Source organism: Silurus meridionalis, chromosome 5 (genome assembly GCF_014805685.1).
Source record: "Silurus meridionalis isolate SWU-2019-XX chromosome 5, ASM1480568v1, whole genome shotgun sequence".
NCBI classification, from domain to species: Eukaryota; Metazoa; Chordata; class Actinopteri; order Siluriformes; family Siluridae; genus Silurus; species Silurus meridionalis.
The window spans coordinates 22,822,277-22,845,794 of NC_060888.1; the positions used below are offsets into that span (position 1 = coordinate 22,822,277).

General features: G+C 38.3%; 1 long non-coding RNA gene, 4 other non-coding genes and 2 pseudogenes across 5 annotated transcripts; all 7 read left to right on the forward strand.

Annotated features, from left to right (window-relative positions):
- Positions 1-2,099: 2,099 nt before the first annotated feature.
- Positions 2,100-2,274, forward strand: LOC124386662 (annotated as a pseudogene).
- Positions 2,275-2,999: 725 nt separating this feature from the next.
- On the forward strand, positions 3,000-3,172 carry LOC124386661 (annotated as a pseudogene).
- A 1,397-nt stretch (positions 3,173-4,569) lies between these two features.
- Positions 4,570-4,733, forward strand: LOC124386649. Its single transcript, XR_006925978.1, has one exon. It is a non-coding gene; the product is annotated as a U1 spliceosomal RNA (small nuclear RNA).
- A 5,197-nt stretch (positions 4,734-9,930) lies between these two features.
- Positions 9,931-16,171, forward strand: LOC124386036. Its single transcript, XR_006925840.1, has 3 exons — positions 9,931-10,134; positions 12,369-15,330; positions 15,859-16,171. It is a non-coding gene; the product is annotated as an uncharacterized LOC124386036 (long non-coding RNA).
- LOC124386658 lies at positions 11,245-11,435 on the forward strand. The gene has a single exon (XR_006925986.1). It is a non-coding gene; the product is annotated as a U2 spliceosomal RNA (small nuclear RNA).
- LOC124386647 lies at positions 13,416-13,579 on the forward strand. Its single transcript, XR_006925976.1, has one exon. It is a non-coding gene; the product is annotated as a U1 spliceosomal RNA (small nuclear RNA).
- A 6,198-nt stretch (positions 16,172-22,369) lies between the features above and the next one.
- Positions 22,370-22,560, forward strand: LOC124386654. The gene has a single exon (XR_006925982.1). It is a non-coding gene; the product is annotated as a U2 spliceosomal RNA (small nuclear RNA).
- The last annotated feature ends 958 nt before the right edge of the window (positions 22,561-23,518 follow it).

Here is a 23,518-nt window from a genome sequence, read left to right on the forward strand (position 1 = left end):
CCGGATCAAGCCTGCGCTGTGCCTGGGAGGAAGATCACAGACAGCCTAGTACTGATCAGAGATGCCATCTGTTATGCGAGAGACAGAAACATTCGATTAGTGGTTCTAAATTTAGATTTTGAAAAAGCTTTTGATCGTGTCTCGCACCAGTTCCTGTTTCAGGTTCTGCAAAAAATGGGTTTCCCAAAACGATTCATAGCTTGGGTGGGACTGCTGTACAAGGGCTTGATCAGCAGAATCTTGGTTAACGGGCATGTGTCCAAAGCGGTAGATATCCGCAGCGGCGTCCGTCAGGGCTGTCCATTATCTCCCCTTTTGTATGTGGCTTGTATCGAGCCACTGGCGCAGATTTTGAGAAAGGACAAATGGATCAACGGACTGACCGTCCCCGGGACCGGTGGACTGACGGCGACTTGTGTTTTATACATGGACGACGTGACCCTTTTAGCCACGGACGTTTTATCGGTACGAAGAGCGATGGACTTGACTGACTGGTACGGTCGGGCTTCGGGCGCCAAGCTCAATAGGAGCAAGTCCGAGGCCCAGCTTTTCGGGCCGTGGGAAAATATTGACAGAGGTGGACTGGAAGTGGATTTTAAAACGGAGTCAACGATTTTAGGGGTAAAATTTGACAAAGAAGGGGGAGGGAGCGGGAACTGGCCTGACTTGATAGGGAAAGTTAGGCAGCGACTGGGTTTTTGGGGACTAAGACAGATGACGATAGAAGGTAAAGTTTTAATTTTTAAAGCAGTGATTTTACCTTTGATTTTACTTGTCTGTTCTGTTTTTAGTCCCAATAGGAAATTTCTTTTAGGGTTGGAGAGAGCGGTGTTTTACTTCTTGTGGGGGTCTAAGTGGGAGCGAATAAAGAGGAGGTCGTGAAGAAAAGACACGAGAACGGCGGCAAAGGCCTCCCGGACCCCCACCTGTTTTTAGGCAGCCGCTTCACCGCGCTTCACGTCCGCTATGCTGTGACCCCATCCAGTGAAAACAAAACAGCTGCTATGGCCCGATTCTGGATGGGGTCTTATCTGAGAATGTTAAAGATTTTACCTGTTGACTTAAAAACCCCAGTGTCTTTTAACCTCCCCAAGGAGTATTGTTTTATTAAAAAGTTTTTAAAAAAGTATCTTTTAGAAAACGAAAATGTCACCATTTTAACTAATCACAAGTCTATTATCTCTCTTGTGCAGGACCGGGAAACTGTGAGCCGAGTTCCAGGCCTCACTTTAGGTGAGACCAAACAAGTTTGGAAGAACGCTGCCCACCCGGCTCTCCAGAACAGGCACAAGGACTTGTCATGGATGGTGGCCCATGAGATCCTCCCGGTCAGGGCGGTAATGCACTCGCGTGGCATGGCCACATGCCCTACCTGCCCCCGGCCCGAATGCCATGCCCCAGAGACCGTCCGACACTTGCTCTGGGAGTGCGGCGCTGCGCGAGACCAGTGGACCGCGACCGGCCCCCTGTTATTCCCGTGCCTACCAGCGGGTGGGGTCCAGATGGATTACAAGCTCGCCGTCCTAGGAGTGGGCAAGTGCTGGAAGGCCCTCACAAAGCAGCAGTTTACAGTGCTCTGGCTCACACTCAACGCCATAAAGGACGCCATCTGGTCCACCAGAAACCTGTTGGTGGGGAAACGCGTGACGGTGTCCCTGCACGCGAGCGAGCAGATGGCAAGGTCCACGCTGCAGGGTTACCGCATGTCGTCATTCGGACGGGGGGGCCGGGGTCACACAGGAAAGGTCCCGGCCGCCACCGTACCTGGCTGCCCGTAGATGCCCCCTTACCAACATCGGCTACGGGAGCAGCGGGCTAGAAGTTGGAGGAACTCCGCTGGGACCTGAAGTGACAAGCCTTGGCCTGCTCTGAACACTGGAGTGATGGCCCTTTTTGATAGGGACTCGCACCCGGTCCTGAACAAATGGGGATTATGATTTGCTTACTTGCGTATTTATTTGTTCATCTATTTATTCATTTAATTATTTATTTAAATTCATTATTTATTCATCTGCTTTTTTTTTTTTTAAACAAATGATTAATTTTATTTAATATGTGAAAAGTGAATTATGGTGTAAGAATGAAATGGTGACAATAAAATATTTTGACAAAAAAAAAAAATCTGTTCTTATCAGTTTAATATCTGATACGTCCCCTACCCGGGGACCATATATTAAATTGATTTTTGGAACTGGGAGATGGAATAGGGGCTTGCTCCGTCCACTCCACGCATCGACCCGGTATTGCATTACCTCCCGGAACGGTGCACTCCCTCTCTACTGTTAAAGAAAGATCAATCATATTATTTTGAGATTCGTATAATATTTGTAGTTGTAGTGAAATTTTTTTCTCTCTTCACCGTCAACATACAGCGTTATAACGTGTACAGTGTAACTCGGTGGTACCAAATACTTACGTTTTTAAAGCATAAAATTGCACGGGTAGTATATAACTAATAAATTAATAAAGAAAAAAAAATCAGGTGGAACTGTGCACCCGGGCTCTTGTTACCAGCCGGACTCATTACCGGTCGGACAATTGACATGTAGTCACTTGTTGATTATAAATTTCACAACATATGGCTGATTTATTCACTAAAACAACAACTGGGGTGGCGCTATAACTGTAGCGGGGGAATCACACAGGAAAGGTCCCGGCCGCCACCGTACCTGGCTGCCCGTAGATGCCCCCTTACCAACATCGGCTACGGGAGCAGCGGGCTAGAAGTTGGAGGAACTTCGCTGGGACCTGAAGTGACAAGCCTTGGCCTGCTCTGAACACTGGAGTGATGGCCCTTTTTGATAGGGACTCGCACCCGGTCCTGAACAAGAGGGGATTATGATTTGCTTACTTGCGTATTTATTTGTTCGTTTATTTATTCATTTAAATATTTATTTAAATTCATTATTTATTAATCTGCTTTTTTTTAAACAAATGATTAATTTTATTTAATATGTGAGAAGTGAATCATGGTGTAAGAATGAAGTGGTGACAATAAAATATTTTGACAAAAAAAAAATCTGTTCTTATCAGTTTAATATCTGATACGTCCCCTACCCGGGGACCATATATTAAATTGATTTTTGGAACTGGGAGATGGAATAGGGGCTTGCTCCGTCCACTCCACGCATCGACCCGGTATTGCATTACCTCCGGTAACGGTGCACCCCCTCTCTACTGTTAAAGAAAGATCAATCATATTATTTTGAGATTCGTATAATATTTGTAGTTGTAGTGAAATTTTTTTCTCTCTTCACCGTCAACATACAGCGTTATAACGTGTACAGTGTAACTCGGTGGTATCAAATACTTACGTTTTTAAAGCATAAAATTGCACGGGTAGTATATAACTAATAAATTAATAAAGAAAAAAAATCAGGTGGAACTGTGCACCCGGGCTCTTGTTACCAGCCGGACTCATTACCGGTCGGACAATTGACATGTAGTCACTTGTTGATTATAAATTTCACAACATATGGCTGATTTATTCACTAAAACAACAACTGGGGTGGCGCTATAACTGTAGCGGGGGGGAATCACACAGGAAAGGTCCCGGCCGCCACCGAAACTGTCTGCTGGTAGATGCTCCCTCACCAACATCAGTTACTGGAACAGCGTGCTAGAAGTTGGTGCCTGAAGTGACAGGCCTTGGCCTGCTCTGAACACTTGAGTGATGGATCTTTTTGTAGTTTAATATCTAAAAGGTTTCCTTTCCAGGGACCATATAATAATATATTATTTGATTTTTGGAACAGGGAGATGGATTATGGGTTTGCTCTATCCATTCCACGCATCTTCCAGGGGAACGGTGTTACTTCATGCAGGGTCAGTGTGCTCTTCCACAAGCGGCTCCATTTCCTCAAAGGATCATTTTTGCACTATTCAAATCATAGTCTAATGGTGCCATCAACATTTAACATTTTTATGTCGGTAAATTTTAGCAACAATATTTCATTCATTGTTTTAAAATTATACAAGTATGACGTAGTGCGCATTTGTTTAGCGTTCTTTTTTTAAAGAGCGTTAATATATATAGTCGCCTTTTCATCACATATATTTAACTTATTTGTTCACTAAAACAATGAATTGAATTTTTTTTAATTATAATTTTACGTAGAGAACATTGTTTTCGCTGTAACTCTTCGCCTGACCTGCACACACACACACACACACACACGGGGTGGGACTGACAGCAGCGAGACATTAAAATACCTTTTTATCAGTGTTAAATATTTTCGCAGACTTTTGCTGCTTACCATGTAGTAATGCGCTTTTCTCACAACCCGTGATTTTAATGCGTGTGCTACGCACTAAATTTCCCGAACATTGTGGATCTCATCATGTATTCAATAGCAGTGCATCATGGGAAGTGTGAGTGAGTTTCGTTGTAAATAAAACAGTGGATTACACTACTTTATGTGTAATAAATGTAGTGTTCTTTTGCAGTGCTTTTAGATTGCAGTGTTTTACACTAAGGAAATGTGTATAATGGTTCAGCGCTGTTTTACTCACCATGATGGTGAACAGTGTGTGCTGTGGTGCAGTCTGTAGCTGATGCTTGTAGAACTCATACTTACCTGGCAGGGGAGATACCATGATCAAGAAGGTGGTTCACCCAGGGCGAGGCTCAGCCATTGCACTCCGGTTGTGCTGACCCCTGCGAATTCCCCAAATGTGGGAATCTCGACTGCATAATTTGTGGTAGTGGGGGACTGCGTTCGCGCTCTCCCTGATTTCACTGTACTAAAATTAGATCAGAGCCTTTATTTTTATTTGGCTATATTGTAAGTATTTTATTGATAATTTTTTTAAATCAGCTTATTTCAAATATTACGTTGGTCAGTACGGCTTACTTTCTCTGCGAGCATAAATGCGTGTTTTATGGTCAGATGTTTTCAGATTAATTATGAATTGTACAGGAATACTGTCTGAACAAATCCAAGTAGAGTTGATCGATAGCATACAATTGGATTTTACAGATCTTTGTAGTACAGATGGGAAACATACTGCAGAAGTAACTCCGAAGTTTTGTAGGGAAAGAAGTGGAATCTTCTACAATAGCTGAGTGTCACTTAACCTCAACCCCATTAAGCATACATTCACTTGCTAAAGACAAAACTAATGTTAGAAAGTGTTGTAGCTAATTACCAGCAGACATAAACAATTCAGTAACAAAGTTAAAATATTAAGTGGAAGTTCAGAACCCAGGGTTTGTAATTACAAAATAAGACTTTATCCATAAAAATTTATCAACAAAACATGTGTAACACCAAATTTATTTATTTGTCAAATCCTCCAAATGTAATATCATTTCTACCTCTGTAACCAGTGTTGGGCAGTAACGTAGAAATGATATTACATTTGAAGGATTTGACAAATAAATAAATTTGGTGTTACACATGTTTTGTTGATACATTTTACAGTATTACAGTATTAGCTACTTTTTACAGTTTTTACAGTAACTAATACTGTAACACGTTACTTAAAAAAAATAAAGTAACTCCGTTACCGTATGGTGCGTTACCCGTTCCTTTTTTAAATGAATGAATTTGGGCTGAATGTGTAGACTACAGTCTAACCTGCTTACAGCAGGACGCATTGTAGGATTGGTGGATGAACCACTGTAAACACGAAGAAGACGCACTGTGGGCGTGTCTCCGTTTATTCAGGTCTGTGCGGCAGTAATGTCGAGGCGAGAGCAAGACGAGTTTCTCAAAGTGGAAATATGCTCATTATTTCACTTTAGTTGAGTATAAAGACAAAAACTTTTAAGTCAAATGTAAGCTGTGTCTTTCTAGTTTGAAGCTCGTATCTACTGCGATAAACAGCAACTCCAATCTGTCGAAGCTCCTCCAGGAACTCCATGCCTGTGGAGCTAGAAGCTAGAAGCTAACCCGGTGTTCTGTTCTACATTGTTGATCGTTTTCATACTTCAGCTGTGAAAGGAACATGTTTAAGAGCTCAACACAACAGCAGAAGCCACTTTAGTTTTTGATTGTGAATATATTATTCAGCTTGTTTTGTTATTTATTTCAGAAATTCTTGTGATATATTCAGTTTGTGCTGGTCTGACTTTAATAAAATAGTGTTTAAAAATTACTTTGTGTTTAAGTCAGTTTTGTGTTTGTACACCATAACGCAAAAAAGGGCATTAATAGGAACATTAAAGAAGGTTCTTTTAAAAAGTTCTTTTAACAGTATCGCATTACTTTTTGGTTAAAGTAATCAACAAAGTAACTGAGTTACTTTTTGAATGAAGTAACAAGTAACTGTAACTAGTTACTATTTTTTAGTAACTAGCACAACACTGTCTGTAACTTAATGGTGGCAGAAATCATTCTGATTTCATTTTTAATGCATTTGGAACACAATAATGGCTCGCACAGCATTGGAAACCTTTTCCTGATATAATGGGAAACTATCAAACTCTTACTGAGCTTCTCACTTGACAGTTTTTCCAGTGTGTGTGTATAACGGTCATATGACTTACATTATATTCATTTGTGTATTTTTAATATTAATTTTTGTAAATGTCACACTTTAATCATTGTACAAATCATTGAAGTACACTGATTTAAATAATACAGTTCAAAATTAAAAAACAAAACAAAACAAAACATATTTTCTGTTTTCACACCAAATATATGCTAGAAATGCATAGTCATGATGTCATTATTTTTATGTAATCTAGCCTAAAGTAAACCTAAAACACCCAGTGTATCTTATATCATTAGGAAAAGGTTGTATAAAATGTTCAATAATGAAGATTAAAATGAACAGCAAAATCAGTTTTTAATCTAAAATTGCATTTAAATGGTATAAAGATGAAATCACTGTATATAAATGTCATGAAACACATCAGTCTTCAGATCAATCTGTATGTGCATAGTCTCTGTGTGAAGTATTCTTTAATTCAGATTTTTCTTGCTAATCAAAAGTCAAGTATCTAAAATTTGGACTGTAATTAATATAGACAGTCTGTGACAATAGCGTAGGACTGCCATTAAAATGTTTGCATTCAAGTGTCCATCTGTGAACAGTTGATAACATCAACAATGATAGAACCATAACAAAATGGACATTCTGTGTCACCCAGGTGATGATTGGTTCCATTTTGAGATATTTTTTCCTAATTTTGAGATTTTCTTTCCCTAATATCATCTCGGGGAGTTTTTCCTTGTCACTGTCTTCACTGGTGTTCACATTAAGGATATACTTATATGGACTAATTTATAAATGTAAAATTGATATTTGGAATCAATTTATGTAAAGCTGCTTGGGGACAGTGTCCACTATTAAGAGTTACAAATAAGAAGCTAATTGTTTTGAAAAGTCCACTGTTGGAAATCCAAAAATCACAATCCAGAGACAGAGAGCCAAAAATTCAATGTGTATATATTTTCTTCCACTCCGTTTTGCTTGTATTTGTTTTTTTACTACAAACTCCTCTCAGAGCAGACCAGTAAGATCCTAGTCATCTCCGGGACCTCTTCAACCTCCACCCACTTGCATGGACCCACTCATCGCGTTTACTCTAATCTGCCAGTTCATCAGCTGTCCTAGCAACCAACATTACAGGTATCTGGTTGATTTGATCTTTTTTGAAAAAAACGATCTAAGAACAGGCAAAATGAAACCAAAATAATAAAAATCTTCCAATAAATATTATCCATACTACCATCATATACAGTTCCAATCCCTTTTTATCTTCCATACCAGGTTGGGCTAGAGATAACCTAAATAAATACAAAATGCAGTTTAAAAAAAAAAATAATAATTTATTAAGGGATACATGTATACATGCAAAAATTGTTTTCATAGGTTTTAATGGGGTTATAGAAAATGACAAACTACCACATCAATGCCTGTGTTCCAGGGTAATATGTTAATATTGTTAGTATTTAGTTAGTATTTAATTTTTGTATAAGCTTTCTAATATTTAAGGCAATATGCATTATGATTCTTATTTTATTTTAAGTGAGATGTTAAATATTGTTATATGTAGAGTTATACATAATTTCGAAGAATAAAACTGATACAGTATTTAAAAAATAAAAAAAACAGGTAAATCTGACACTGTGACAATAAATGGTCAAGATAGAAGAAAATACTGAATGCCATATAAACTGCACCGTCTCGGATCGCAAGACCCTGCAGAGGATAGTGAGGAGAGCTTAGAAGATCTTTGGAGTCTCTCTCCCCTCTACCACGGACATTTACACCACACACTGCATCCGCAAAGCCAACAGTATTGTGGACGACCCCACACACCCCTCACACACACTCTTCACCCTCCTGCCATCAGGAAAGCGGTTCCGAAGCATTTGGGCCATCACATCCACACTGTTTAACAGTTTCTTTCCTCAAGCCATCAGGCTTCTTAACACAGAACTGAACTGAAACTCACATACACACACACACACACACACACACACACACACTGTATGACTGTGTGACTAAACTGTGTGACTGAACTGTGTTACTGATCTGTACAACCTGGACTCAACACACACTCGTACTCACTTCACACATCCATGTCTCAGCACCACCCATATTATATCTCTTCATTATTACCCACTGTTTTACATGCTGTTTTTGTACATATTTTTGACTGCTGCTGTTACTGTTTTGCACAAATCCTTTTGTTTACATTTTGTTTAATTACAAGGTACACACTTGTACTCAGTTCTCTCTTACACACTGCACTGTATAATATACAGTAGGTTTACTGGTGGCGCTGTTTTGTGAATTTGTCCCACACTGTCTTATGTCTGTCTTGCACTGTTTGCAATGTAGCTTTATGTTGTTAAATGTAGCACCAGGGTTCAGGAGGAATGTTGTCTCATTTCGCTGTGTACTGCTTCAGACACATATGGTTGAAATGACAATAAAAGCTTCTTGACTTGAAATAATAAAATATTACAAAATATAAATATATCTCAGTAAATCAGTATTTGGTAATGTAAACCATTTAAAAGGAAGACCATTACCCCTGAATGTTTCTAGAGTAGTATTAATGGTATAATAATGCTCCTAGAGTAGTGCCAATGTGTGTTTACAAGTGTGCTGAAATGTTTTTTTGGAATGTTCAACTGCTATATGCTTTGCTGTTCAATCCTTCTGGGGGAAAAAACTCTTTTAATTTAACTTGGATGCAAAGTGTACACACAGGCAACTTATGGGAATATAACAGCATTGCGCAAACATGAGCAAATTTCTCTTATGTAGATTGTAGCTCTGACCTGAGAGAAGGGGTGTTGGGACCTTGTAATGTGGAATTTTAGCAGTAGAAGTTGATTTATGTTAAAGGCAACCTCAATTTGCACACCACCATTATACAATGTTTAATTCTCTTATTGAATTTTTGACTCTGGAGCAGTGGAAATGCAGTCTGATAGGCAAGTTTGGTTTTGGTGAGATAATGGTATGAGTCTGTTTTCATGTGTGGGTCCAATATTTTCTCTCCCAACAGAGGTTTAGACTTATTGTAGTCTTAGTCTTTGTCCTGTTGAAACAGCAGTAGAATTTAATTATTGATGAAGACACCAAAACACTCTGTAACGGCATCTACCAAATGCAGTAAATGGCAATGTTTTACATGAGTGGAAGATCTTGAGTGGCCTGAAATTCATCAGAAATTCATACCCGACCACTCGAGGCCCGGGTTACCAATGACCGCCACAGGTATTGTTAGCCAACAGGATACCGGTGGAAATTGGGCTACTGTTGGCTGAAGGAGAAAAAGAGTAGCAAGACATCTACAGGGACAGCAGGGAAATGAGAACTGTAAAAGAGTGGAGGTTAAGGTTAGTGCTTTCAGTAAAAGACTGCTGAGGATGAAGCCACCATCAAGGAAGAAAAGAGGAAGGCCAAGGTGGAGGTTTATGGATGTGGTGAGAGAAGACATGCAGGTAGTTGGTTTGAAAGAGGCAGATGTAGAGGAGAGGGGGTATGGAGATGGGTGATCCGCTGTGGCGACCCCTAATGGAAGAATCCGAAAGATGAAAAAGAGAGAGACATCTGATCAGCTGTTTTAGTTTATTTTTAAAGTAGACCCATAGGTAGCGCTGTTTTTTGAGCTGATTTTGAATCTCTAACAGCTGCGTTCAATGTCTTGCTTTGGATAATCATGAGGTAAGCCACACAAGGAAAACTCGTTTTTTTTCTTTTGCATTATTGTGGAAAATAAATGCACGTCAAGAATAAATGAAATGAAGGTAGTCAGTGCTGTATATGAGCCGCAGGTCTCTTTAAACTGCTGTTTGATAATGGCGGATGAGTTGCGCTTGTCTATAGATTAACTTTGGGTAATGGTTAGGGTTAGGGTTAAGGAAATCTAGGGACATTTCCGAAAATTTTTATATATATAATTACTATACCTTAGTGTTTGTAAACGTTTACTGCGTGTTTAAGATTTAAACTTTTGCATGTATTAAAGTGACCTGGTATGAAGTTATTTTATTTTCTCGAAGAAATCCACTCATAGTTGTTTTTGCAGAAATTGGGTCGATACTTTTACACAAATGATAATGAATCTCTTTTTTAGTAAAAAAAAAAAAAAAGTACAAATATTGTTGTAACTGATGTTATATTGCTTCAAATGTCTACCACTTGTACCACAAAAATAGACTTGCAAGTTTTTTATTCTTGAAAAACTATTCTCTTTGCATTTAGTGTGTTTGGTGATTTCATACCTATTGTGTTTAGTTAGAATTTATTAGAATTATTATGAATTATTAGAATTATGTTGATCTCTTATCTTCGTGAAATAATTGTACACACTTGTGGATAATAAACTTGACTTTTGTTCCTGATTTGTTTCCGCAGTATCACGTTTGACCACTGGGGGCAATGTTACATTATTCATGTCAGTTTTAAGATGTTTTAACTTCCCCACATTTGGGTTGTCATGTGTTCGGTGCTCCAGTTGAATGATATTTATACAGTGTAAAGATCTGTTGTGAAAAGTACTTTCTAAAACAATGTGATTTAGCAGTGTGTTGGGTTTTGATACTCGCGATTCTGATTGGTCGGTTTGTGCATTCATTATGCTCGATTTAGTTTCGCTTTAGTTATTGTGTGAATTGAGACATTAATCGCATTGTCCTGCTAATTTGAGTATTACCGCTACATTCACTGTGTTTTATTCTGGTTCATTGTCCAAAATAAAGAGAAATCAGCGGTCTCCGTCCTCTGGTCTACTGTGATGTAGAATGTGTCTGTTTGTTGGTGGAAGTTGTCGGTATCGCTTCTCGGCCTTTTGGCTAAGATCAAGTGTAGTATCTGTTCTTATCAGTTTAATATCTGATACGTCCCCTACCCGGGGACCATATATTAAATTGATTTTTGGAACTGGGAGATGGAATAGGGGCTTGCTCCGTCCACTCCACGCATCGACCCGGTATTGCAGTACCTCCGGGAACGGTGCACCCCCTCTCTGCTGGTAATGAAAGATCAGCTTTGTGTACAAGTGAAATTGTGTTAGTTGTTGTAATTTAATATATTAATTAAACTACAGTGAATTGTTTTGGTGAATGACTTTGTTCATGCTGGATTAGTGTGCTTACTTAGGAATGACTATTTCTATAAATTATTTTTTTAACATGGTACACATTATATCTCTTACCATTCAGCGGTTATAACAACCTCAGAAATATTGTCTACAGTTTAACTTAACGTGGCACTAAATACTTAAAAACGTCGTCTCTGAAACAGATTTATATGGGTAATAACTAATATCTAATGAGTTAATATTAGGCGGAATTGTGTATCTGGACTCTCGTTGTCAGTCGGACTCATTACTGGCCGAACAGTTGATATATAGTGTCAAATGTCAAAGCGTTTAATATTCTTATATTCACAAAATATTAGTTGTGGTCAGATATTTTGCAAGTTTGTGGTTTATAATGGTTACAGTGTAAATTTCAATTAGTGACCTAATTTTTTAAAGGATGCTTTTTACACGATTTAGATCATAATTTATTTTCATTGTCAACGTACAGCGTTATAACATGTACAGTGTAACAAGTGGTACCCAATTCTTGTGTCTCTAAAACATAATGTTGTATGAGTATTACAAAAATCAGGTGGAACTGTGTACCGGACTCTTGTTACCGGCCGGACAGTTGATATATAGTTACTTGTTATACATTTTAAAGCATTTTGCTGATTTATTCACTAACACATCTACTGGGGCGGCGTTATAACTGTAGAACTGTAGTGGAACTGTGTACCTGGACTCTTGTTACCGGCCGGACAGTTGATATATAGTTACTTGTTATACATTTTAAAGCATTTTGCTGATTTATTCACTAACACATCCACTGGGGCGGCGTTATAACTGTAGCGGGGGGTCTGGGGTCACACAGGAAAGGTCCCGGCCGCCCCCGAACCTGTCTGCCCGTAGATGCTCCATCAAAAACATCAGTTACTGGAACAGCGTTAGAGGAACTCCGCTGGTGCCTGATGTGACAGGCCTTGGCCTGCTCTGAAGACTTGAGTGATGGCCCTTTTTGATATTAACTCGCACTTAGAACAAGACTTGATCACTATTTACTTTATTTATCTTATTTTTAAACTAATTATTTATTTGATTTCCTTGTAAAAGAGAGAGAACTGCGTTTAAAAATGCGATGGTGACAATAAAACATATTGAAACACGTATTTTTTTACGCATTATACTTGTTTGTAATCTCACTGTATTCACAGTTCAGTGTACAGAGAATATAGTTTAGTTTTGGTGTTTGTTCATGGTCTGTGCTCTTCCAGAAGCGGCTTTATTTCCTTAAATAATCATTTTTACACGACTCAAATCATAGTTTATCTTTGCCATTAACATTTAACAAAAACATTACAACAACTATTTTATACAGTTACTAAATTATGCCGAATAAATGAATACAAATATCGGGCGGAACTATTTACCTGGACTCCTGTTACCGGTCGCACTCATTAATGGACGGACCGAATGTTTCGATGTAGTGCGTATTTGTTCAGCGCTCTTTTTTAAAAGACCGTTGATATATAGTCACTTTTTATAACTTAAATGTACCATTTATTTACTAAAACAATTAATTGAAGTTTTTTATTTATGTAGAGCACTTTTGTGTAAGCTGTAACTCTTCGCCTGACCTGGTGGTGGGACTAACAGCAGCGAGACATTAAAATACACTTTATTATTATGATTTTTATGATTATTTATTTCGCAGACGTTTGCTGCTTACCATGCAGTAATGCGCCTTTTCTCATAACCCGTAGTTTTAACGCATGTGCTACACACTAAATTTCCCGAACATTGTGCATCTCATCACGTATTGAGAAGCAGTGCATCATGGGAATTGTAAGCGGGTTTTGCTCACCATGATGGTGAACAGTGTGTGCTGTGGTGCAGTCCGTAGCTGATGCTTGTAGAACTCATACTTACCTGGCAGGGGAGATACCATGATCAAGAAGGTGGTTCACCCAGGGCGAGGCTCAACCATTGCACTCCGGTTGTGCTGACCCCTGCGAATTCCCCAAATGTGGGAATCTCGACTGCATAATTTGTGGTAGTGGGGGACTGCGTTCGCGCTCTCCCCTGATTTTACTGTATAAAAATAGAGTTCTTGCATAATTTTGTTTTTTCGGTTTGTTCTTTTTCCTTCATTGTGGTTATGTTGTATTATTAATTTATTTTCACTTTTTTTTGGTTGTGTTCAATCTGCTTCCATATTATCCTGTCCCAGAGGTGGGAAGTATTTAAGTTGATATTTTATGATATCAGTACTTTACTATTTTATTTTTTTGGACATCTTTTTACTTTCATTCATTACATTTATACATAAATATCTGTACTTTCTAATTCTTACATTTTCGAACCAGCCTCGCTACTTTTAGTATTATTTCTTCTCATTGAGCGCTGCTTCCAGCCTATCAACCCTTCATTGTGCTGCTTTTTCACCATATCACTGGTGTATTGTTTTCTGGCTATCAGATGTAGACGTAGGCAAGCGGAGCAAACAATGAGCAAGACAACAATAGGAATGATACATGTGAATTGAGAGGGAGTCACCGATGTAAAAATAAATAAAAACAAAGACATTCCTCAACACCCATGGCCATTTATAAGGGAGATGTTCTACGTAAAAAAGTGCTGGATTTCAAAAATTCGCCATAAAATTTGAGAAAACACATACAGGTAATCTAACGTTTTATTGTTATATCTTTCTCGTCATTAGACATTTTAATGTTTAAAGTTTTTTTTTGTTTTCCCTACAATTTTGTTCGACTTTTATATAAGGGATGCTGCCATTTTTTTTTAATGAAGGATGTTCTTAATTTCTGTAGCATGTAGCTGTCATTTGAAAGGTTTAGTCAGATAGTTTTTATATGTTGTAGAACTGCTATACAGGGGAAGTATAAATGATAAACTTGCTGTTTGAACTTTAATAAAATTACCTTAAATTTGTCATACGTAACATATCATCAAACATTTGAGTTGTTTTCAAAGACAGCTGGAAAAACCCTACAATCTGGGATATGGCCTGGTGAAAAAAAAAAAAAAATCATGTTTTATAAACATTACAACACAATATACACAAACATTTCATCGTTAGTGTTTCACCATGTGGAACATTTTATAATCTGAAATCCCCGGACATAGCGTGTAAAAATAATTACAGAAAAAAGGCTCAGAACATCATTCTGGATCCCTCACATCCAAGCCATATGCTTTTTAATTTTTGTGTTCTGGCCGACGCTACAGGGCACCAAACTTTGATTTAGATGGTTTTGATGATGAGGTGATTGAAAGTGACAAAGGCACACCTTTTGCTTTTGAAGTAACACAACTTTTGTCTAAAAGCTTAGCAATTGATTGTTATTTTAATATTCCCTATCCCCCACAGACAGCTGGAGTGGTAGACAGGCCCGAAATTGGACTGTTGTTCTCCCGACAGTATTCACAGAAATGAGAATGACCCCATCTTTAACAAAAAATGTTTAAAGTTTGACCACGAGTCACACTGGTCGCACTGACATCTCTTTCTTAAGTAACCTGGAAGTGATGGTGGACAACTACTTTTCTGCCCTGGTTAAGAAATTGATGATGTTTCACTAACTCTCCCTCTGCCCACAGATAAGCCAAGACACTCTTTTGCAGGTTCTGATACGAAGCCTGAAGCCTACCAAGGTCGGTGAGCCGAAGTTTTTGGGTCCAGCGACTGTTCTAGCTGTAACCAGAACAGGGGTTCTGACTGATTATTAGCCACAGTGAATTCACACAAGCAGGATCAAAAGAGCACCCCTTAATCTGTGCACTTATTGGTCTAATGGCCTAAGAAGCCTACCTAAGTGAGTACTCAGTGCTGAAACAGTTGATAGCCCACAGAAAGATCCTTTCTTTATAGTAGAAAGGGGACACCTCCAGGGTGAAGATCAAACTCCCTCGACTGTGTTCTTTAGCTTACCCTGACCCTGCTCTAGATCTAAAGTCCATAACAATATGTGCATAGTTTTAAATACCTTATTCAAAGAGGAGAAACTGTTACGTAAACCTGATAATACTGCTTATAGACATGATATTGAACAAGCAGCGAAAAACATCACTGAAACCTCGTGATGTTTCGGAGAACATGAAGATTTTGGTTGAGAAGATTCAAAATGTGTTTACAAGTGTTGAATATCGTTTAGAATTTATTGTTATATTGTATGTTGAATTGATGGAATTTTACTTTGTATGTTGCCATCTTTGATGACGATGGTATTACAGGCCATAAAAAAATAAAATGGAGTTGTAATGATGAAGGATTATATGCATGTAGGGACAAAATTAAATGAAATTTGTTGTTTATTATTTTTTCTTGATTTTTTTATTTGCAGTTTATATCACCGATCCTGTTCCCATGAAGAACATCTTAGGTAATGGTGTGAGGCGCTAAATAATAATAAATAAATAAATGAGTTAAAGTGGCCATTGTTAGTATTAAGTTGGGCCCCACACTAGTTCTCCTATGTTGTCTGTTCAGTGTCTATAGGATCTTTACGATGAGTACACCGAATGTCTTTGTCTGGGCTCACACATCTGTGATTACTATGTTTTCTTACCCAAGCTGGAACAGTTTTAGTTCAAGTTTTTTCCGTGTGCATATATACTTGTTTGTAATCTGCATTAAACTGAAGAACATATGCACCATTCTGTGTGCTGTGTGATTCTTTATTGATCAGAAAAGTAGATTGTATGGAAAACCTTCAAGAATTAAGTTTTTGTTCGGGCATGATAAAAATCTAACAGACTGTCTGTATTAAACTTTTTATATATGGTGCCCCATACTCCATGGACATCTGAATTTAAGGAGAACTGCAGATACTTTGGGCTTCAAGATTTCCAGTCTATTTCAGAAAAGTACATTCATCACCAACACTAATACCAGAACATCTAATGGCTGATAAATTAGGGATTTTTTTTCCATTCTGTGTTCGTGCCTCTGTGGTTTGCAGGTTCCCGATCTAAACCAAATGCAGGAGTAATAATCTTTGGAAACAGATGAGGTCTTTCAAATAAAGAAGCATTGTCTGGGCTTTATGCATTGATTAAGTCTTCTTACATAGTGTGGAAAAGAAGGAAGTGCTGCTTTTAGAAAGTGTCTGTTGCTGCATTTATGACAATGTTAATATTTTAAAATCCAGCTCGGTGCCTCAAATGGCATGATGATACTCTACACATATTTGCTAAACATTTACAATTGTCTTGCTTTATTCTATATTATCTAATATTTTTAATTTGAATAGGTGCACTGTTTTACTGAATACGTACTGTTTCTTTTTTTATTATTATTATACTATATAGGCATGCACAATATTATAATTAAAAATCTCCTGTTTCCTTATGTTTCCACCAGACTTTAATCCCCATTAATTATTTATTTTTTAATTAATTAAAAAATCACACACACACACACACACACACACACACACACACACACACACCAGACTCAATTGCATACAAATGTAAATCATGCAAAACAATGTTTAATTGAAACATTAAGCAGGACCAGCAGGTACAGAGAAGATCAGAAGAGATCAAATAGATAGAAATGACCAAAGGGACTCAGTTATCAACCACCACTTTTTCACCCTGGTCCTGGAGTACACCTGCATGTCTTAAAGTTTTCTTTGCTCATAACATTCATCACCTGATTGAATGAATTAGCTACTTAACAGCTCACTAAGTCACTAAAACGAAGATTGTGTTAGAGCAGAGAAAACATTTAATTTGTCCAGGTCAGGGACTCCAGGACTAGAGTCATGAACCTGTGCATTAATTTATTGCAGTCAGTTATATACAGTATTAACAGCTAATCAGCTGTTTGGCTTTGTTTTCAATTAGACCCCTAGGTGGTGCTGTTGTAAAGCTGATTTTAAATCTGTATCAGTAGTCTATGTCTTGGTAGGTACTGGTGGGATTGTGTAAGCCACACAAGGAAAGCACTTTTTTTTAAAGACTTTAATTTAAAGTGTCCATAATTGCAATATTTTGGAAAATAATGCAAATCCAGAATAAATCAAATTGATTGATAATGGCGTACGACAGTGGTACTGTAACACGATTTGGTCATAAGTAGAGTAGGCTGTATCTACAGTACTGTGAATTTATGCCGGAAGCTGGTACGCACTGTCGTACGCCGCGGCTTGCGATTGTGGTCGTAAAGTTGAATGGTCGTAAATTGCATTGGTCGTAAGTCGGCGACTACCTGTACTTATTAAAAATATTTTAGGTGAGATTTGCTTTTAGCGTGTTTGGTGAGTCAGACCTCTTGGTTTATCACAACTTTTCTTTGTGAAATAGATGTAAACACTTGTGTGTTATAAATTAGACATTTTTATTAAATGTTCTCCCTGATTTGTTCCTACAGTACCTCGTTTGACCAGTGCTATATAATTCGAGTCAGTTTTAACATGTTTTAATTTCCCACAATTGAGTTGTCGTGTGTTAATTCAATTCAATTCAATTCATATTTATTTGTATTGCGCTTTTAACAATGAACATTGTCTCAAAGCAGCTTTACACAGATAATGTGGTGATTAAACGTAAATATGTTCTTTGTAAGTATGTGTGTCCCTGATGAGCAACTGTGGCAAGGAAAAACTCCCCGAGATGCATAAGGAAGAAACCTTGAGAGGAACCAGACTCAAGAGGGAACCCATCCTCATCTGGGTTGCACCAAATGTCCATTTGAAGCAGATATACAATGTTGCAGGGTACAGTGATGATGATCAAAAGCAAACTGTATTCGTGAGTCAGTGTAGCAGACTGTTGACATTAACTACAGTCCAATCCATCCTCAAAGCACCCGTTCTACTCCGGAATTACATGGAACCACCCAAGGTGTTGATGAGACACCGTCCCAAGCTGCACAGAAGTGTGACGATCCACGGAGGGGAGAGGGGCAGGAACAGTGGTCACTGGAGCCTCAGGAGCATGTTTAACTCATCCGAGAGAGAGAGAGAGAGAGAGAGAGAGTGACAGGAAGAGAAGGATATGGATTATTAAGTGTCCTTATTGTTGTATGAAAGTTAATGTCACTGTGCAGTTTGGACTTCGGCAAGACTCGCTATGGCAGCATAACTAAAAGGGAGAACCAGGAGGTAATACAGACATGAGGGATCTCTGGGATAAGAGACGACCCACCACACCACCGTCAACAAACCCGAGTGAACGTGTGAGTGTGAGGGGAGGACAGCATACAAATATACCAGTTCACCAAACACTCTATATCCATGATCCCTCCAGATCTGCTCCTTTATCTAAGAAAAATCTACTGATAAAAGGCTTGACTAAATAAATAAGTTTTCAACCTCGACTTGAACACTGAGACTGTGTCTGAGTCCCGAACACTGGTTGGAAGGCTGTTCCATAACTGTGGGGCTTTATAAGAGAAAGATCTGCCCCCTGCTGTAGTCTTCATTATTTGAGGAACCAACAGATAGCCAGCACCTTTTGATCTAAGTAGGCGTGGAGGATAATACTGGTACAGAAGTTCACTCAGATACTGCGGTGCGAGACCGTTAAGTGCTTTATACGTCAGTAGTAGTATTTTATAATCAATGTGAGATTTAATTGGGAGCCAGTGTAGACTGATTAAAACAGGGGTGATGTGGTCATATTTCCTAGATCTAGTGAGGACTCTTGCTGCTGCATTCTGAACTAACTGAAGCTTATTTATGCACTTACTCGCACACCCAGACAGTAAGGGTTACAGTAGTCTAATCTAGAAGTAACAAAAGCATGAACTAGTTTTTCTGCATCCTGTAACGACATCATATTTCTATTATTATTTCTATTATTATTCACGTGAGACTCAAAGGAAAGACTCGGGTCAATAATCACACCAAGGTCTTTGACAGCCGTACACACTGAAACCGAAACACCAGCCAGAGATGCTACGTAATCGGAAAGTTTACTTCTAGCTGCATGTGGTCCTAGTAAAAGTACTTCCGTCTTATCTGAGTTGAGCAGAAGAAAGTTATTAAGCATCCACTGTCTAATGTCCTTTACACACTTCTCAACATTGTTAAGCTGATCTCGCTCATCTGGCTTTGCTGAAATATACAGCTGTGTGTCATCAGCATAGCAATGGAAGCGAATCCCATGTTTATGAATGATTTCACCAAGAGGCAGCATATATAAAGAGAAAAGCAGTGGGCCTAAGACAGATCCTTGAGGAACACCAAACTTTACCTCATAGAGTGTGGAGAACTCACCATTTACATCAACAAACTGATAGCGATCAGTTAAATAAGACCTGAGCCAAGAGAGCTGTTCCTTTATTCCAACAACGTTCTCAAGTCTAGCAAGCAGTATAGTGTGATCAATGGTGTCAAAAGCTGCACTAAGGTCGAGCAAAACAAGTAAAGAGACAAAACCCTGATCAGAGGCCAATAACAGGTCATTTACCACCTTAAATAGCGCCGTCTCTGTGCTATGATGAGGCCGAAAACCTGACTGATACATTTAAAAAATGTTATTCATAAGTAGGTGTGAGCATAACTGCTGTGCTACAACCTTTTCTAAAATTTTGGATATAAAGGGGAGATTTGATATTGGTCTGTAGTTGGACAACTGACATGGGTCAAGGTCAGGTTTCTTAATAAGGGGGTGGATAACTGCCAGTTTGAAGGATTTAGGTACATAAACAGTGCTAATGGAAGAGTTTATTATTTTTAAAACAGGTTCAATTACCTCTGGAGTTATCTGTTTAAAGAAACTTGTAGGCAAGGGATCGAGAATGCAGGTTGATGGTTTTGATGAGGAAATTAATGAAATTAAGTCATTCTCATGAATAGGAGTGAAGCTTTGTAGTTGATTGTCTGCTATAATTACACTGCTGTCTACAGGGTTACTTGTAAAATAATTTGGATTTATATTAACCGTCTGGATTTCTTGCCTGATGTTTTCAATTTTATTATTAAAAAAGTTCATGAAATCATTACTACGTATTGATGGTGTGCATGTTAGCGCAGTGCTTTATTATGCTTGTTATTTTCTATGAGGGTGGAGAAATATGCTGATCTAGCAGCACTAAGAGATTTTCTATAACTTACGAGGCTCTCCTTCCATGCTATTTGAAATACTGTTAATTTTGTTTGACGCCATTTACGTTCTAATTTTCGAGTGGTCTGTTTTAAGGTGCGCGTATGATCATTATACCACTGTGCTAATTTTTTCTCCCTGATCATTTTGGTCTTAAGGGGATTATTGATAAAACGTGCTGCTGTAGCTGACGTGAAAGTACACTTAACACGGTAACGTGGTGAGGTAGAAATGCAAAGACTGAGTGCAACGCCAAATATGGAGTTGTAAACGTGTAACTTGTACCGACTACGCCAAATGTGGCGATGCCAACTAGTAATTTGTACCGGCTACGCCAACTGCGGCGTTACCAACTAATAATTTGTACCGACTACGCCACCCGGGGGCTATTTCCGGGACTGCCCTCAACCTTAAAGCACACAGGTTCGTCACGACTGGGTCAGGTATCAGACCAGAGTTGAGTAAATAACAAAAAGAACTTTATTTTAAAAAATCAAATTTTATTCACTACATCAAATAGTAAAAAACAGAAAAGAAGACAAACAGCAGGTACAGAGAAGATCAGAAGAGATCAAATAGATAGAAATGACCAAAGGGACTCAGTTATCAACCACCACTTTTTCACCCTGGTCCTGGAGTACACCTGCATGTCTTAAAGTTTTCTTTGCTCATAACATTCATCACCTGATTGAATGAATTAGCTACTTAACAGCTCACTAAGTCACTAAAACGAAGATTGTGTTAGAGCAGAGAAAACATTTAATTTGTCCAGGTCAGGGACTCCAGGACTAGAGTCATGAACCTGTGCATTAATTTATTGCAGTCAGTTATATACAGTATTAACAGCTGATCAGCTGTTTGGCTTTGTTTTCAATTAGACCCCTAGGTGGTGCTGTTGTAAAGCTGATTTTAAATCTGTATCAGTAGTCTATGTCTTGGTAGGTACTGGTGGGATTGTGTAAGCCACACAAGGAAAGCACATTTTTTAAAGACTTTAATTTAAAGTGTCCATAATTGCAATATTTTGGAAAATAATGCAAATCCAGAATAAATCAAATTGATTGATAATGGCGTACGACAGTGGTACTGTAACACGATTTGGTCATAAGTAGAGTAGGCTGTATCTACAGTACTGTGAATTTATGCCGGAAGCTGGTACGCAATGTCGTACGCCGCGGCTTGCGATTGTGGTCGTAAAGTTGAATGGTCGTAAATTGCATTGGTCGTAAGTCGGCGACTACCTGTACTTACTAAAAATATTTTAGGTGAGATTTGCTTTTAGCGTGTTTGGTGAGTCAGACCTCTTAGTTTATCACAACTTTTCTTTGTGAAATAGATGTAAACACTTGTGTGTTATAAATTAGACATTTTTCTTAAACGTTCTCCCTGATTTGTTCCTACAGTACCTCGTTTGACCAGTGTTATATAATTCGAGTCAGTTTTAACATGTTTTAAATTTCCCACAATTGAGTTGTCATGTGTTAGTCACTTCAGTTAAAGTATATTTATCCAGTGTGAAGGTCTGTTTGAAAACTACGTTATAAAACATTGTTAGTTTGCAGTGTGTTAGATTTTGATATTCGCGTTTCTGATTGGTCGGGTTGTGCATATATTATAGTTTCTCTTTTGTTTTGTGTGAAATACGAGTTTAATCGCATTTTCCTGTTAATTTAAAAATTACCGCTACATTCCCTGTGTTTTATTCTGGTTTGTTATCCAAAATAAAGAGAAATCAGCGGTCTCCGTCCTCTGGTCTACTGTGATGTAGAATGTGTGTGTTTGTTGGTGGAAGTTGTCGGTATCGCTTCTCGGCCTTTTGGCTAAGATCAAGTGTAGTATCTGTTCTTATCAGTTTAATATCTGATACGTCCCCTATCCGGGGACCATATATTAAATTGATTTTTGGAACTGGGAGATGGAATAGGGGCTTGCTCCGTCCACTCCACGCATCGACCCGGTATTGCAGTACCTCCGGGAACGGTGCACCCCCTCTCTGCTGTTAAAGAAAGATCAGTGTTGTGTATTATTACCATTAATTATTTATTAGAGAAGTTGTGTACTTCACTAATAGATTAATACGACAATCAGGCGGAACGATGTATCCGAGCTCTCGTTACCGGTCGGATTTTGTTTACCCGTCTGATGGTCGATAGTCGCTTGTGATCATACAAAAGCATTTAACTGATTTATTTGCCAACACAGCGAAAGGAAGTGTTTAAAAAAAAAAAACTTTGTCGAAAGTTTTTTTTAACTTGCACACATATTGGGCGGAGCTTTAATTGTAGCGAGACAACCTTTATTAAAGTGTTGCAAATATTTTACTTTTAAAGCTTACCATGTAGTGACACGCTCTTTCTCTCTGACAGACTTTGTGATTTTAGTGCTTTTGCTTATTTTAAATGGCACTTCTTTGCTGTTTTGTTGTTTCCCTCCCTGTAAATTTTTACTTTGTCATAGCCTCTTCCTGTGATATAGCCTTTACTTTGTAAATTATTCCCATTGTCATTACTTTTTTGCTAAAACTGACATTGCTTGACTTGTCTTGATTTAATTCTCTAAAATCAAACCCATTATTAAAAAGATGAAAATATTTCTGCAGTCTTTTTTGCATCCTGCTTAGCATGTGTCTTTCTTCCATATTCTTTTTTCTTCCCTTTTATTAAAAAAAACAAAACAAAAAACTCTCATCTCATCTTATACCATCTCTCACCACTCTGCTCGTGAATTGAAAAGGTCTCGGAGGGTCTGCCATGAGGCTGGCTGGAGTTGCATCGTCTGGTGCACTCATCAAAACTTCAGCAATTTCTTTACACTTCACCTCTCTTTACACTTCTTTACACTGCATCATCTGGTGCACTCATCAAAACTTCAGCAATTTCTTTACACTTCCCACACACAATTTCTTCACATGCCTCAGCCAAATGCCCTATCTAACCAGTGTTAAAGCTA